General features: G+C 44.6%; 1 long non-coding RNA gene across 1 annotated transcript in view; it reads right to left on the bottom strand.

The window, feature by feature from the left end:
* LOC310761327 overlaps nt 1–14,635 on the bottom strand; it is a 40,574-nt gene that overhangs the window by 1,448 nt on the left and 24,491 nt on the right. The window contains exon 2 of the long non-coding RNA XR_014547388.1: nt 6,617–6,782. This is a non-coding gene — a long non-coding RNA (uncharacterized lncRNA). The remainder of the gene's footprint in view (nt 1–6,616; nt 6,783–14,635) is intronic.

The raw sequence follows: 14,635 nt of genomic DNA, 5'->3' as shown, positions 1-14,635 counted from the left end.
TTCCCACCCCATCCCTTACCCTGCCCTGTGGGAAGATTCTCCCTGTATCTGTGGCTTGCCTTTCCCAATAGGGAGAGAGTCCCCGTTAGGGGCTTTCTTTCGCAAAAAAGGTTTCCCCCATTTCTCCTGTTGTAAATTGTGGGGCTAGTCAGGGCTGTTCCCAGCTTAGCTGGAATCGCTTTCGTTTATAGCACCCCCGAAGGTTGGCCTTATTCGAGTGTGTGCAGCGCTGTTGGCCAAATTTTAATCTAGCCTTGGGCGGGAGCACTATATTGAGTTCCTTTAATATTGCTATGAGACTAAGATTCTCAAGAGCAGAGGCAGGGAGGCCTATTTGGCCTGCACATAACTTCCAAGCCTAAGTCTGCTACAGGTAGCAGTTAATTTTTAAGTCTCTGATGGAAACATTCATGCCTGGCCTAGCACGTGATCCCAGGGCTTTGCCCTAGAATTCGATGGCCTGGAAGCGTTTCCGGCCTGAATAGTGTCCCCATGTGGTCCATGAAGCATTGGTTTCACCGGTTCCTTACATTGTTTAGTTTTTGCGGACTATGACAGGGCTTTTGCCGGTAATGCCTAGGTTGCAGGATTGGTCCCTATATGGGACAGCTGCATGTTCCCCCATTGCTCTACCTGGACACTTAGGTCCAGTGTCGAGGGTCTTTTGGTGGTTCCCTCACTGCGAGGGATGTAACAGGCGCCACGTTTGCAATATGCAAGCGGGAGAAAGCACCTTTGCGTGCCCGCATTGCAGTTTGCTCTGTGCGTTGCAGGGCACAGCGCTGCACGGGCTGCATTTGCATTGCATTGCATGAGAGATTTGCATTTGCATTGCACGGAGGTTGTGCGCATTGTATGGAGGGTGTGTGTGCATTGCACGGAGTGTGGGTGTGGGCGCATTGCAAGGAGTGTGTAGTTGCATTGCACAGAGTGTGTGTGCATTGCACAGAGTGTGTGTGCATTGCACGGAGGGTGTAGTTGCATTGCACAGAGTGTGTTTTTTGCATTGCACAGAGTGTGTGTGCATTGCACGGAGTGTGTAGTTGCATTGCACAGAGTGTGTAGTTGCATTGAACGGAGTGTGTAGTTGCATTGCACGGAGTGTGTAGTTGCATTGAACGGAGTATGTAGTTCCATTGCACGGAGCGTGTAGTTGCATTGCAGGGAGTATAGTTGCATTGCAGGGAGGGTAGTTGCATTGCACAGAGTGCGTTTTTGCATTGCACGGAGTGTGTAGTTGCATTGAACGGAGTGTGTAGTTGCATTGCATGGAGTGTGTAGTTGCATTGAACGGAGTGTGTAGTTGTGTTGCATGGAGTGTGTAGTTGCATTGCACAGAGTGTGTGTCTGAAAAGGAAGCTGGCTCGGCAGCAGCTTTGTCGGGACTTCTTTAGGGGTTCTGGCCAGCGTCAGCCCTGTAAATTTACGTATTATGATGGCAGCACAAGATGCCCCCTGCCCAAGCAGGGGCTGGAAGCTGGCAAGCAATACCTCAATACCTTTTGCCCATATTCCCATTTTATTTAGGGATCCAGATGGATATCGTTTGCTAAAACATACCACTTGCCTATGGAGAAGCTGTCTGCCTTGAAGGAAGTTATTTTGTAATACTTCCTCTGTAGCAAGTGATGCTTCATCAGATCCGATCTTGCTGGGTCACTTAATTAATCTTGCATGCAGAGTGGTTGCCCCAGGCCGCCCCTTCCCTTTCCACTAGGCCAGGCTGCCTGCGGCCTGAGGTCCCCTTACCTTTCTCATACATGCAATGGGATCTCATGCAATGGTTGCAATTCCTAAATGTATGCAATAGTAGTTGGCCATGGCAGGATACCTGGAACTTGCACAGGGATTTTCAGGTTCATGCTGATGCTGCTGGATCTTTGCCCTTTGGTTTTTTATTTCAGGGGCTGCTGGTGTGCAAAGCCATGGCCTCAAGCCCGGTATGGTGAGGCAATCATGTGACCTAACTTTTCTTGAGTTTTCCCCATTGTAGTAGCAGTTCACATGTGGCCCGAGGAGTTCAGTGAACATCAGATCTGCTTTTGGTCTGATAACCAGGTAGTGGTGAGCGTCTTGGCAAAACAGTCCTCACGCTCCAGCAGAGTCTCCGCCCCTCCGCTCACGCTTTTGAGCTGCGCCGCTTAAGGTTTAATATTGTGCTTTCTGCTCTCCTGATTACGGGATCCTCTAATGATGTCACTGACACTCTATCCCATTTTCAGATGGAGTGCTTCGGATCCTGGGCTCCAGACACTCAGCTACTGCCAGACTTTTCCAGACCACCTGTGGCATTTTGACAACAATTAGTAATTACAGAGAGCAGCAGCTTCCATTTCCCTTTCTGCTTTTAGCTCTTATGGGAAGGCCTGGATGGAGTTCTTAGCCCTAAGCTGGCAGTCCTTGGCCATTCAGATGAACTGGCCCCCATCCTCTGAGCAGATCCTGCAGTATTTGGTCCACCTGCTGCAGATTGGGCATGCTGTTATAACTATAAGAATTCAGTCCGCTGCAATGTCTGTTATACTGAAGCTTTAATTTTCAGAGACCCTTGTATAAAGTTTGTAGTGCGCAGGGCCTTGGAAGGTTGGAATAGGCTCCAACCTCATAGGACAGTGGGCAGGAAGTCGGTCAATTTTACCTATGCAGTATCTGCAACAAGCTAAAGCTTATCTGCTGGTAAAAGATCAAGGCGAGATTCCTTTCAGTATTCCATTGCATTTTGGTGCACTGAGGGTTGGGGAAATGGTTGTTGGAGCCAGCACGGGGCTGAGAGTCTGGAGGCTTATTGCTTCAGGACTTTTCCTTATCTGCTTTGGAGCTTGTCATTAGAGTTGGGAACTCTAAAACAGACTTAGTGGGCAGGAGTGCCACAATCAGGCTTCCCGTTACAGGTGAGGAGGGCCCTTGCCCAGTTATGGATACCAGAAATATTTGGCTTTTCATTCCCCTGGGGGCTGGCCCGCTCCTAGTGCATGAAAATGGGTTCCTGTTAGCCAGGCATCAATGTGCTTACGTCGTGCACCAGTTATTACGGCCTGCGGCTTGCCTACCGCTGAACACGCCTCATTCCTTCTGAATAGGGCTGCTGCAAAGGCTGCACACTGGGGGCCTGTCAGTAGACAGGATTGTGAATACGGGTCATTGGAAGTCTGACGCTGACAAGGGTTATATCAGGAAGTGTCACAATGATGTCTGTGCTGATGCTTGTCTGTTACTTCCTTTTTTCATAGGAGCAGCTGTGCGCATTTGGGCCATAGCATACACTCGGCTGGCAAGCGCGCTGACGAGTCTGGACTGGGGCGCCATCTCAGTCTTCCTGCCCATGTGAACATATACTGGATGTCCAGATGGGGAATGCTTTGGGAGGAGATCCTTCCTTTGGTGCGGTCAAGTGTGACCTGTGCAGGTCCTCCCGCAGTGCTGGTGGTACAGCTAGGCGAGAATGATTTGCCGTCTTCCTCCAGCATAAGTTTGCATTCCTGCATGCAAGAGGGCTTGGTTCGAGTTGATGGCAGCTCTCCCTGGACTCAAAATAATTTAAGGCATTGGTTCAAGGTGATCTGGAGGGGGGGTTTGAGCACCTGTCCCCTCCAATGTGCAAAGATATTCCATTAAAGGAATCCAAGGATTTGCCATGCTTTTGTCAACCCCTTTCGAGGGGTAGGGCCACGCAAGAGTCCCTGGGAGCATTTGGGGTGAGCTTGAGTCTGATCCTGGTTCATTGCTCCCCAACGATGTTTGCTTGTACTGACGATATGGTGGGGCCCAGTCGTCAGTGCTGCCCTGCTGAGGTCAGGTGCAGCTAGTCGGGAACCAATGCCTAAACAAACTACCACCGAGCAGGCCAGAAAGCATGTTAATATGGCGGTGGAAAATAAAATAAAATAAATAAAGTAAATAAAATAAAATAACAAATAAAATAAAATAGGTCCTTGCTTTAGGTGGCTCTGTGATATTGCACCCTGCTGTTTTTCTTCAAGGCTGTTGCCCTCTTTAGGGCAGATGGGGTGCATCTTTCCCCTATGGGGTACAACACCTGGCTGGATGCGGTTGCTTTGGGATTCATTGCTCCCCCACAATGTTTGCTTGTACTGACGATATGGTGGGGCCCAGTCGTCAGTGCTGCCCTGCTGAGGTCAGGTGCAGCTAGTCGGGAACCAATGCCTAGACAAACTACCACCGAAGAGGCCGGAAAGCATGTTAATAAGGCAGTGGAAAATAAAATAAAATAAAATAAATAATAAAGTAAAATAAAATAGGTCCTTGCTTCAGGTGGTTCCGTGATTTTGCACCCTGTGATTGCCTTCAAGGCTGCTGCCCCCTTTAGGGTACATCTTTCCCCTATGGGGAACGACACCTGGTTGGCTACGGTTGCTTTGGGATTGAAGGAAGGGTTGCATTTGTGAGTGGTTTGGCGGTGAGCTAAGGCTCTGTGGCGGTTAGGCATTGGTTTAAATTGGTTGGTGGAGGGGTATGGATTGGCTGTGCCTGCCCCTCCAATGCTGCTGCTGCATGGGAATTCTGTTAAAGGAATTCAGGGGCTTACCATCCTCTCGTCCAAACCCCTGGAATCGGGTGCGGGCCGCGTAAGCTCCTGGGAGCATGCGGGGAGAAGCTGAGGGTCTGTGTCGCAGCTCCAGTTATCCCTGATCTTGTTCCTCCACACTGGCTCTCGCTGGAATCCGGGAGTCAGTGCTGTCCCCCAAGGCGGGGGGGACAGCTAGTCATAACCAATGCCTAAGCAAGGCGGTTAGGCATTGGTTTAAATTGGTTGGTGGAGGGGTATGGATTGGCTGTGCCTGCCCCTCCAATGCTGCTGCTGCATGGGAATTCTGTTAAAGGAATTCAGGGGCTTACCATCCTCTCGTCCAAACCCCTGGAATCGGGTGCGGGCCGCGTAAGCTCCTGGGAGCATGCGGGGAGAAGCTGAGGGTCTGTGTCGCAGCTCCAGTTATCCCTGATCTTGTTCCTCCACACTGGCTCTCGCTGGAATCCGGGAGTCAGTGCTGTCCCCCAAGGCGGGGGGGACAGCTAGTCATAACCAATGCCTAAGCAACCACTCACAATTTGTATGTTTAATAAAGTTGTGGCCAAAACTATGCCAAAAACCTTAAACAAAAATTTATGAGTGATGTGTGAGTTATTGGGGTAGGGGTGTTTTGGGGGACCTCAGCACGCAACTGGCAGGAGGGCGTTCCACAGGGTGGGTGCCACCACCGAGAAGGCCCTCTGCCTCACTTCTCACAGTGAGGGAACTGCCATGCAACAATATTATATGCGGCGCATCTTTAGTCAGCTTGGTGTTTTGGGGTTTTGTTTATATTAAACATGTGTTTCTGAATGAAGAATTGTTTCCATAACTTCTCCGTCCTTTGCTTTTTGCAGTTTTGGTTAAGGATACCCCCTTTTGTAGCCCCATGGGACTTGTTTTATTTATTTATTATTAGTTTGTTATCTAGCACCTTTATCTTGCAGCGATTTGCAATGAGAAGGTCTGCATGCTGAGACATTGGTTCATATAGCTGGCACCTAAAGCACCTGGCTAGATCAGTTGGTTAGAGCATTGGTGCTGATAATGCCAAGGTTGTAGGTTTGATCCCTGTATGGGACAGCTTCATATGGGACGCAGGTGGCGCTGTGGTCTAAACCACTGAGCCTCTTGGGCTTGACATTCGGAAATTCAGCAGTTCCAATCCCTGTGATGGGGTGAGCTCCCGTTGCTCGGTCCCAGCTTCCGCAGTTCGAAAGCACACCAGTGTGAGTAGATAAATAGATACCGCTGTGGCGGGAAGGTAAAAGGCATTTCCGTGCGCTCTGGTTTCTGTCACGGTGCTCGATTGCTCCAGAAGCGGTTTAGTCCTGCTGGCTACATGACCCAGAAAGCTGTCTGTGGACAAACGCTGGCTCCCTTGGCCTGAAAGCGAGAAGAGCACTGCAACCCCATAGTCACCTTTGACTGGACTTAACTATCCAGGAGTTTTTTACCTTTTACCTTTAGCTGCATTGCAGGAGGTTGGACTAGATGATGCTCAGGGTCCCTTACAACTCTGCAATTCTATGATTTTGTTTAAAAAGGTAAAGGGACCCCTGACCATTAGGTACAGTCGTGACCGACTCTGGGGTTGCGGTGCTCATCTCGCTTTATTGGCCTAGGGAGCCAGCGTACAGCTTCTGGGTCATGTGGTCAGCATGACTAAGCCGCTTCTGGCGAATCAGAGCAGCGCATGGAAACATCATTTACCTTCCCTCCAGAGCGGTACCTATTTATCTACTTGCACTCTGACGTGCTTTCGAACTGCTAGGTTGGCAGGAGTAGGGACTGAGCAACGGGAGCTCACCCCGTTGTGGGGATTTGAATCACCAACCTTCTGATCGGCAAGTCCTAGGCTCTGTGGTTTAACCCACAGCGCCACCCGCATCCCATGATTTTGTTACAAATTCTCCAAGGTTGAGTGTGTGCAGATTACCAGACGTCTGAGGCAGGCCTTAGCAGCAGTATTCACAAGGAGACAGCGTAGAAGAAATGGTTGGTTGCTGCTTTTGCAGGAAGGCGGTGTGGTGGATGAGAGATCTTGTGGGGTCAGAGGGTAGCTATATGAAAGCATATGGTGTTCACCTGTGGCTTCTGGAGGAAGAAGAGAAGATTTAGCTCATGGATCATTCAATTCCTGATGCCCAGGATTTTTCTAAACAGGCCTGGAGCAGGTAGCACCTGGAGCAGTTGACAGCCACTTCCTTCCTTCCCTTTCCTTCCAAATGGCAAATCCATTGATCTGCAGCATCTGAAAAAAAGAAAATGGCTTTGGGAAATTCTCCTTAGTCGAGGTAATCTTAACAAGACAAACTGCTTTTCTTTCCAGAGTGCAATGAAAGGAACCTCTTCATTCCCCAACCCTGCTTTGATTGACACAAAATGGTTTCCAAGCACTAGTGTGGCTGTTAAAAGATTAATTTTAATGGCTGAGAATAATAATAATAAAAAGCATGGCTCCCAGATATGCTATAAATCAGTCGAGTAACAGGTTTTCAAAATAGCTAAATATAAAAGCTGCGTACATGGATAAACAAACAATTCCTCTTGGAAAGGTATGGCCTGCACTTGGTGGATTTTATGCAAAATGCTCATCTGGGAATCCCTGCTAATGGTTGCCATTGTTGCTTCATTCATCTTTTACTGCGCCAGATTTATTAAGTTCTATTCTAATCTGCTTTTTGTGAAACAGTCCAGTTTTAATGTTGTCTCGTGGGTGTTGTTTTCTAGTACTAGAAAGCATCGTTGCATTTCAGGGGGTTGGACTAGATGACCCGCCAGGCGTCCCTCCCAAATCCACAATTCTATGTTTTCAGGTTTGTGCATCACATGTAGGTATGACTGGTTTCAAATTTGCTTTAGTTTTTAAAGTTTATTAAGGTTTTGTTTCATGAAGAGGAACAGATAAATACCTGTAAGTGTTTCTTTTTGCTCCGATAATGAGTTTTGAGTGCCTTTGTGTTTTGGAATAGAATTCCTTTTGTCACAGATTTGTACATAGTATATATAAGATATCTCCGCACACATCCTACACTTCCAATTGAAGTAATAATACTTAACCTCCTTGCGCTCAAGACTTGTTAAACCTGCTTGGCATTAACTTAATGCTGGTATTCTGCGGCGGTTGGGGAAAGTTTTTAACTGCGTTGGTGATAAATCTTCAAATATGAGGAAATCTTTGCTGTGTCGAATGCGGGGGCACAGCTGGGTTCCAGGTCTGTGTGTTAAAAGCTCAGACTTCAGTGCTAGAAAGTGAGGGCTGTCAAAGGCCGGGAAAAGAAACAGAGTTGTCAAATCTTGGCATGCTGCCTTTGAATTGAGGGTTTCTGAGCAGCTTTGTCAGCGGTGAATGGGGACTGAAAAGAGTTGATCTAAGGGAGAGAGCGGCTGTATTGATCTGGGCGCAGCAAAAGCAAAATAAGAAGAGCCCAAACCAAACAATAGAAAAGAGGGTCAGTAACGATTCCACGGAGAAGGTGATCGTTAAAATAAAACCTGTTTTTGTAAAAAAAAATCAAAAATCACTGCAAGGTCTGAAAGAGAGGGAGAGACCAGCGTGGAGGACAGATACAGTCTAAATGAAAAGCCGTATGAAAGAATGGATCAGGGTCAGGCCATGTGGTACCATCCTGCGCCAAGGGAAAGGGAAAATATTGGGCAGGGCTGAACCTGGTCCAGCTTCAAAACAAAGTGGGAAGGGTGTTTAAAACCCTTTCAGTCCTTTTCTGATGTTTGTTGACTGCTTCCTGCCTCTGGGTACCTGGAGGCTTCAAGGCTTCCTCCTCAGACACCTCAGTCTCTTGGTCCCCTCTTTCATCCATTCCCCATGCTCTTTTATAAGGAACGGTGCAAGCCAGTCACAGGAGCTGCACCTGCAATCTCAACAGGAGCCCGTTTCCCCAAACTCCCTGAGCTAGGGCTACCTAGCCACCCGGCCACATGCCGCAACCTCCAGACCTTTTCTAGTTCCCTTACCTCCTTCCCATTGGGAAGCCCTGGCCTCTTACAGACATACTCGGGAGTAAGACCCAATTAGTTCAATGGGACAAAGAATTCCCAAAGATCGCTTAAAAGGTAAAGGGACCCCTGACCATTAGGTCCAGTCGTGGCCGACTCTGGGGTTGCGGCACTCATCTCGCTTTACTGGCCGAGGGAGCCGGCATACAGCTTCCGGGTCATGTGGCCAGCATGACTAAGCCGCTTCTGGCGAACCAGAGCAGCGCACAGAAACACCGTTTACCTTCCCGCCGGAGCGGTACCTATTGATCTACTTGCACTTTGACGTGCTTTCGAACTGCTAGGTGGGCAGGAGCAGGGACCGAGCAACGGGAGCTCACCCCATCGCAGGGATTCGAACCGCCGACCTTCTGATCAGCAAGCCCTAGGCTCTGTGGTTTAACCCACAATGCCACCCACGTCCCAAAGATCGCTTAGTATTGATCAAAACTGAGCTAAAGAACTGAAGTCATTCAGAGGTCCAGTCATTATTCCACACTTCTGACTGGCACTCTTGTTGTTATAGTGGAGGATCTGGGGCAAATAGTGAAATCTTTAACTCTTCCTCGAAGGGGTATACGTGGAACAGGTTTTATGAATCTCTCTTCTAAGACTATTTCCTGTTCCAATCAGCAGTTACCAGCTGTGCTCTGTTTGAAATTAAGATGTTAAATACATCACCATGGGAATTTTCTCTGCCTACAGATAACACTGTTGTTAATATCTATGTGGTCTCCACACCATAAATTTATTGACAACGTGCTGTTCTAGTAATGACTGAGGAAGACCAGAAATCACTTGTGGTCCCAAAACAGACTCTGCAGAACAACATGGCTAAGATTGGGTGTGGAAATGTTCACCATAGTGCTGGTTTGTAATGGCATGTCATTCCTGTTATTGTTATGAGCCGTGCGCTCTAGGAAAGTGTGAACCTTCTCATTTATTTACACAGCCATTTCCGCATTGCCAAAGAGGGCATTACATGATTTCAGGACACTTGGTACTGCTTTATGCAGCAATTTTGTTCGCTGCAGATGCGCCAGTATACACCATAAAAAGCATGCAAAATGGCCAGGAGATATGCACATTCTTAAATAAGCAGCAGGCCTATGCTGAGGAACAGCAGCCTCTCAGCTTTGCTAAGAAGGACATCCTAGGAAGGCTTACTAAGATGTACCAACCCTTCATACTTTGCATCTGTTCTTCCAGAAAAGCTGGTGCAACACTGCTATAGTTGCAGCAAACATGGCCAGCGCATGAAGCGTGAAGCAGCCCATACCCACAAAATTAAACATGTTGGATTAGATCCAGAGACATGTAAGCAAGGGGGGAAATCTGCCAGGATCGTTGTTCTGCAAACTGTTGCACAATTACTAGTGGAAGATTTTGTACAACACAGACTTAGGGCAAGCAAACTTATTTAAGCCATTGTGAAAAACCTGGTGAGACCATGAAAAACAAAGTGCGAGATTGGCTCCATTATTACCAAATAATGGAGGCATACAATTTGGACAAAAAAGTTGGTTTCCAGGTGGAAAAATCAAAATTGCAAACAGAATTGTTAGATTCAAAAACTAAGAATTTGTCAAGAATGTATAACTTGCTGTTGAAATGGAACACTCAAAATGAAATGGTGAAATCTGCTATGATGAAATGGGCACAAGATGTTGGACATAACATAATGATGGCTGACTGGGAACAGTTATGGACCTCAGGTATGAAATTTACGGCATGTAATGCCCTAAGAGAAAATTTAATGAAAATGATTTATAGGTGGTACATGACACCAGTCAAGCTTGCAAAAATTTATAATTTACCTGATAAGAAATGTTGGAAATGTAATGAGACTGAAGGTACATTCTTTCACCTTTGGTGGACATGCCCAAGGATTCTGGGAGATGGTCTATAATGAAATGAAAAAGGTATTTAAATATACCTTCTTGAAGAAACCAGAGGCCTTTCTCCTGGGCATGGTCGGCCAATTGGTGCCAAAGAAGGACAGAACTTTTTTTATGTATGCAACAACAGCAGCAAGAATACTCATCGCAAAGTATTGGAAGACACAAGATTTACCCACCCGGGAAGAATGGCAGATGAAGTTGATGGACTATATGGAACTGGCGGAAATGACTGGCAGAATCCGAGACCAGGGAGAAGAGTCGGTGGAAGAAGACTGGAAAAAGTTTAAAGACTATTTACAGAAATACTGTAAAATCAATGAATGTTAGAAAAATGTTGGAATGAAGTTATATGGCTTTAGTAGAAATGTTATAAGGAACTAAGTACAAATAGATTATTAATGTATTAAAGGGAAAAAATAAGGTTAGAATATGTTAAGATAATTACAGGACAGAAAACAGAAGAAGATGGAAAGGAATTGCTGAAACAGTTAACTGAAGTGGAACACAAAAAGGGAGGTGTGAGGAGGTCGTTGAAACAAGTGAATGAAAGATAAGATATTGAAATTATTTGATGTGTTTTAAATTGTTTTTGTTTTGTTTTGTTAGTTTAATGTCTTAGTGTTAGTGTTATGTAGTGTCTTTGTTTTTGTATTGTACTGTATTGTTTTGTTTAATTTGTTTTTTTTCTTTTGTAGTGTTTAAACTGTTAATAAATATTATTATTATTATTTTTTTAAAAAAACCTGGTGAGACCAGAACAACAGTGTTCTATTTTCCAGCAGCAAGAGTTCTTTTAGCAAAGTATTGGAAGACACAAGAACTACCCACGCTGGAAGAGTGGCAGACGAAGGTGATTGACTATATGGGACTGGCCGAGATGACTGGCAGAATCCGTGACCAAGGGAAAGAGACGGTGGAAGAAGATTGGAAGAAATTTAAAGTTTATCTTAAGAACTATTGTAAGATTAATGAGTGCTAAAATGTCATGGGTAACGTAAAACAGAATTGCAGCGATAAATGATTGGGTAAGAGAAAAAGGATCAAAGAAATTGAATCATAAGTAATTGAAATTAGGGGTTGCTGAAAAAGTTTAAAACAGGGATGCAGAAAAGGGAGGTATGGGGAAGTCGTTGAAATAAGGTTTAAGGAAAAAAAGGTGATGAAATTATACGTGTTTATATGTTTGTTTGTTAATGTGTTATGTTGTGAACTGTTAGTTTTTGTGTGTTAATATATGTTGTAAAACCAATAAAAATTTATTATAAAAAAAAAACAGTGTTCTATTTTCTCACACAAGGATCTTGTGCTGTGTTGGCCCAAGTCCTTCCACACTCATTCCAGAAATCTGCCTTCAGGGCAGCTCTGAAGTGAACTTGGTTTTTTGTTTTGTTTTATGTTTATATAAGAATAGGTTAAAAGAAAGCGTGACTTTGCTTGATATTTGGCATGGCAAGTCCAAACTGTGCCAATTTGTATGCCTCTGTAGATACCATTGCCCAGTTTGATGTGATATAGCCAAATCTGACGTGATGGTTCTAACCAGTGCCGATTTGGATGCCTCTGAAGATATTGTCACCAACAGCAGATGACTTCTGAGGTGGGGGAGGTGGTCTCTGTTTATGCTTAGATGCCAGATGCCATGTTGACTCAAGATGGTGGACCAACAAACCATAATTCAGCACTAGCAGCCCACCACAAATTGATTTGAGGCTAGGTCAGGTGTTCCCTGGGTCAGGGTCAGGTCTTGGGTTGGTTGGTGTGTGGGTGAGTGCGTGAACAGCCCTGAAACTCACAAATTACAGTATCCATATAAAAATCGCAATGTTGTCGGTTTCTTCAAATTCTGAGGCAGTGCCAGGCATTTCCCACTAGTAGATGAATAAATGACCCTAGTCTTGGCTTGGCTCTCTATGGGACATTAATGGGCAATTAGGCTGCCTTCAATCCTGATTCCTGAGCAACCTTGCCATTTTTTTTCCAGAACGCTTCCCGGCATGGCAGGAACATGCTGTGAAACTGTGCCTTCTAAACATGGCAAGCGAAAGACCTCTGCCATTTTGAATTGACTGGCAGAAGATCTTTTTTTTTTCAATACATTTTTATTCAAATTTTTGTAAATAAACAATTTCTTATAGAAGTAAGGTACACAAATAAACATGCTAATAAATGTTACAATATATGTATAGATATACATATCTTTCATTTACATAGTTTATTATATCCCTTCCCCAAACAAACAAACAAAAACCTTTGGACTCCCCTCTACCCTTTTGGTAAGTATCAAATAAAATAATCATGTACTTTGTTTTTAAACTTATATATTAACTGCTGTTAGCGTTACTCCATCCCCGCTAATATCATCTACAAATAATTTCAAATATATTTCCAGTATTTATTCCAATTTTTATGAAATTCCTGTTCATCTTGATCTCGTATTCTTCCTGTTATCTTGGCAAGCTCTGCATAGTTTACCATTTTAAGCTGCCATTCATTTATATTAGGTATAACTTCCGTTTTCCAATTTTGAGCCAACATAATTCTTGCGGCTGTAGTGGCATAGAGAAATATTATCTTATCTTCTTTCTTGATTTCTTTACCCAAAATTCCTAACAAAAAGGCTTTGGGTCTTTTGGGAAATGTATATTTGAAAAAAATTTTAAACTCATTATAAATTAGTTCCCAAAAGCCTTTCACTTTATTGCATGACCACCATAGATGATAAAGATCGCCCTCCGCCTCACCACATTTCCAACAACTTTTGTTCTTTAATCTATACATTTTGGCCAACTTCACCGGTGTATGGTACCACCTATATATCATTTTCCATACGTTTTCCCTCAATGCCATGCACGCTGTAAACTTTATATTTTTATTCCATAATTCCAGCCATCTTTCAAATTCAATGTTATACCCGAAATCTATCGCCCATTTGGTCATTGCCTCCTTCACCTCCTCGTCTTTTGTATACCACTCGAGTAATATATCATATATTCTAGACAATATTTTACTCTTGCCTTCCACAACCTCCACATTAAACTTAGATTTTTTATCCTCAAAACCTGTGACTGGCAGAAGATCTTACCCATTTTTGGGGTGTACACTGATTTCCAGGAACTAGGACTATTTACATACCATATATTCAAAGCACATGACTTCCCCCAAAGTATCCTGGAAACTGTAGTTTACCCACACACAGAGCAACAATTCCCAACAGCCAGAAGTCATGTGCTTTGAATGTACAGTGCATATGCAACATAGATTGAGCTCCCTCTTAATGCTCAGGCGTGTGCTCGCTTCTGCAATTCTGTGACATCTGCTTTTACATTAGTAAAGAAACAGATTATTACAGAATCATTTGAGTTTCCCGTGCTATGTCTCTAAAGAATATTGAATAAAGGAAGGCTGCCCTGAACTTCCTATCAGTAGTGGGGGGTCATGAAACAATATATCGGGTGGAGGGGGGAATGAGATGAAAACTGCAGATGTCTTCAAATGTCTTCCTCTCCCAGGAAAGCAAATCTGACAAATTCCTTATATAAGCTTTCAAGTCTGGGTGGCGGATGTTTAATCATCCAGCTGCATCAGACACACTAAGACATTTTCTAGTGCTTGTGATTAATCACTCAAAATCAATTGTGACTGACAGGTCTATAGTGAGAATGAACCAAGGAAGGAAGGGAGGGAGGAAAATGTTACTTCGTTTGCCTAAGAGTCACTGTACCAACCTCAACAACAACAACATTCCTGTTATTACTACTACTACTCTTACTATTACTACTACTACTATTCCTGAAATATACTCAGAGTCGCAAAGTGATTTCATGCTCTTTATTCAGCTCATAGTGGTGAGGAGGAATGAATGAAAGTCCCCTCAAGGTATCTGCTTCATATACATTATTTACACAATGGGCTGCACATGATTGGCTAATTCCGGAATTCTACTGTAAGCCAATCAGGTTGTGGATTCACTTCTATCTGGAGCATGATTGGGTGGTTCCTGCCAACCAATCATACTGCTGCATTGTTCTAGGACCAATCAGACTGCTGCATTCTGAATCCTATTGTTCTAGGACCAATCAGACTGCTGCAGTTTGGATCCTATTCAACTCAGTACATAACAATTCCACTCAGTGTTGTTCCATCTGTAGTGTTGAGAGGCAGCAGGAACCATCCCCTTCTGTGCTTGATGGACCTTCCTGCTGGAAGC

Source organism: Podarcis filfolensis (genome assembly GCF_964270895.1).
Source record: "Podarcis filfolensis genome assembly, chromosome: 4".
Classification (NCBI taxonomy): domain Eukaryota; kingdom Metazoa; phylum Chordata; class Lepidosauria; order Squamata; family Lacertidae; genus Podarcis; species Podarcis filfolensis.
The sequence above is the reverse complement of the archived record's forward strand: the minus strand, read 5'-3'. Positions and strand labels throughout refer to the sequence as shown.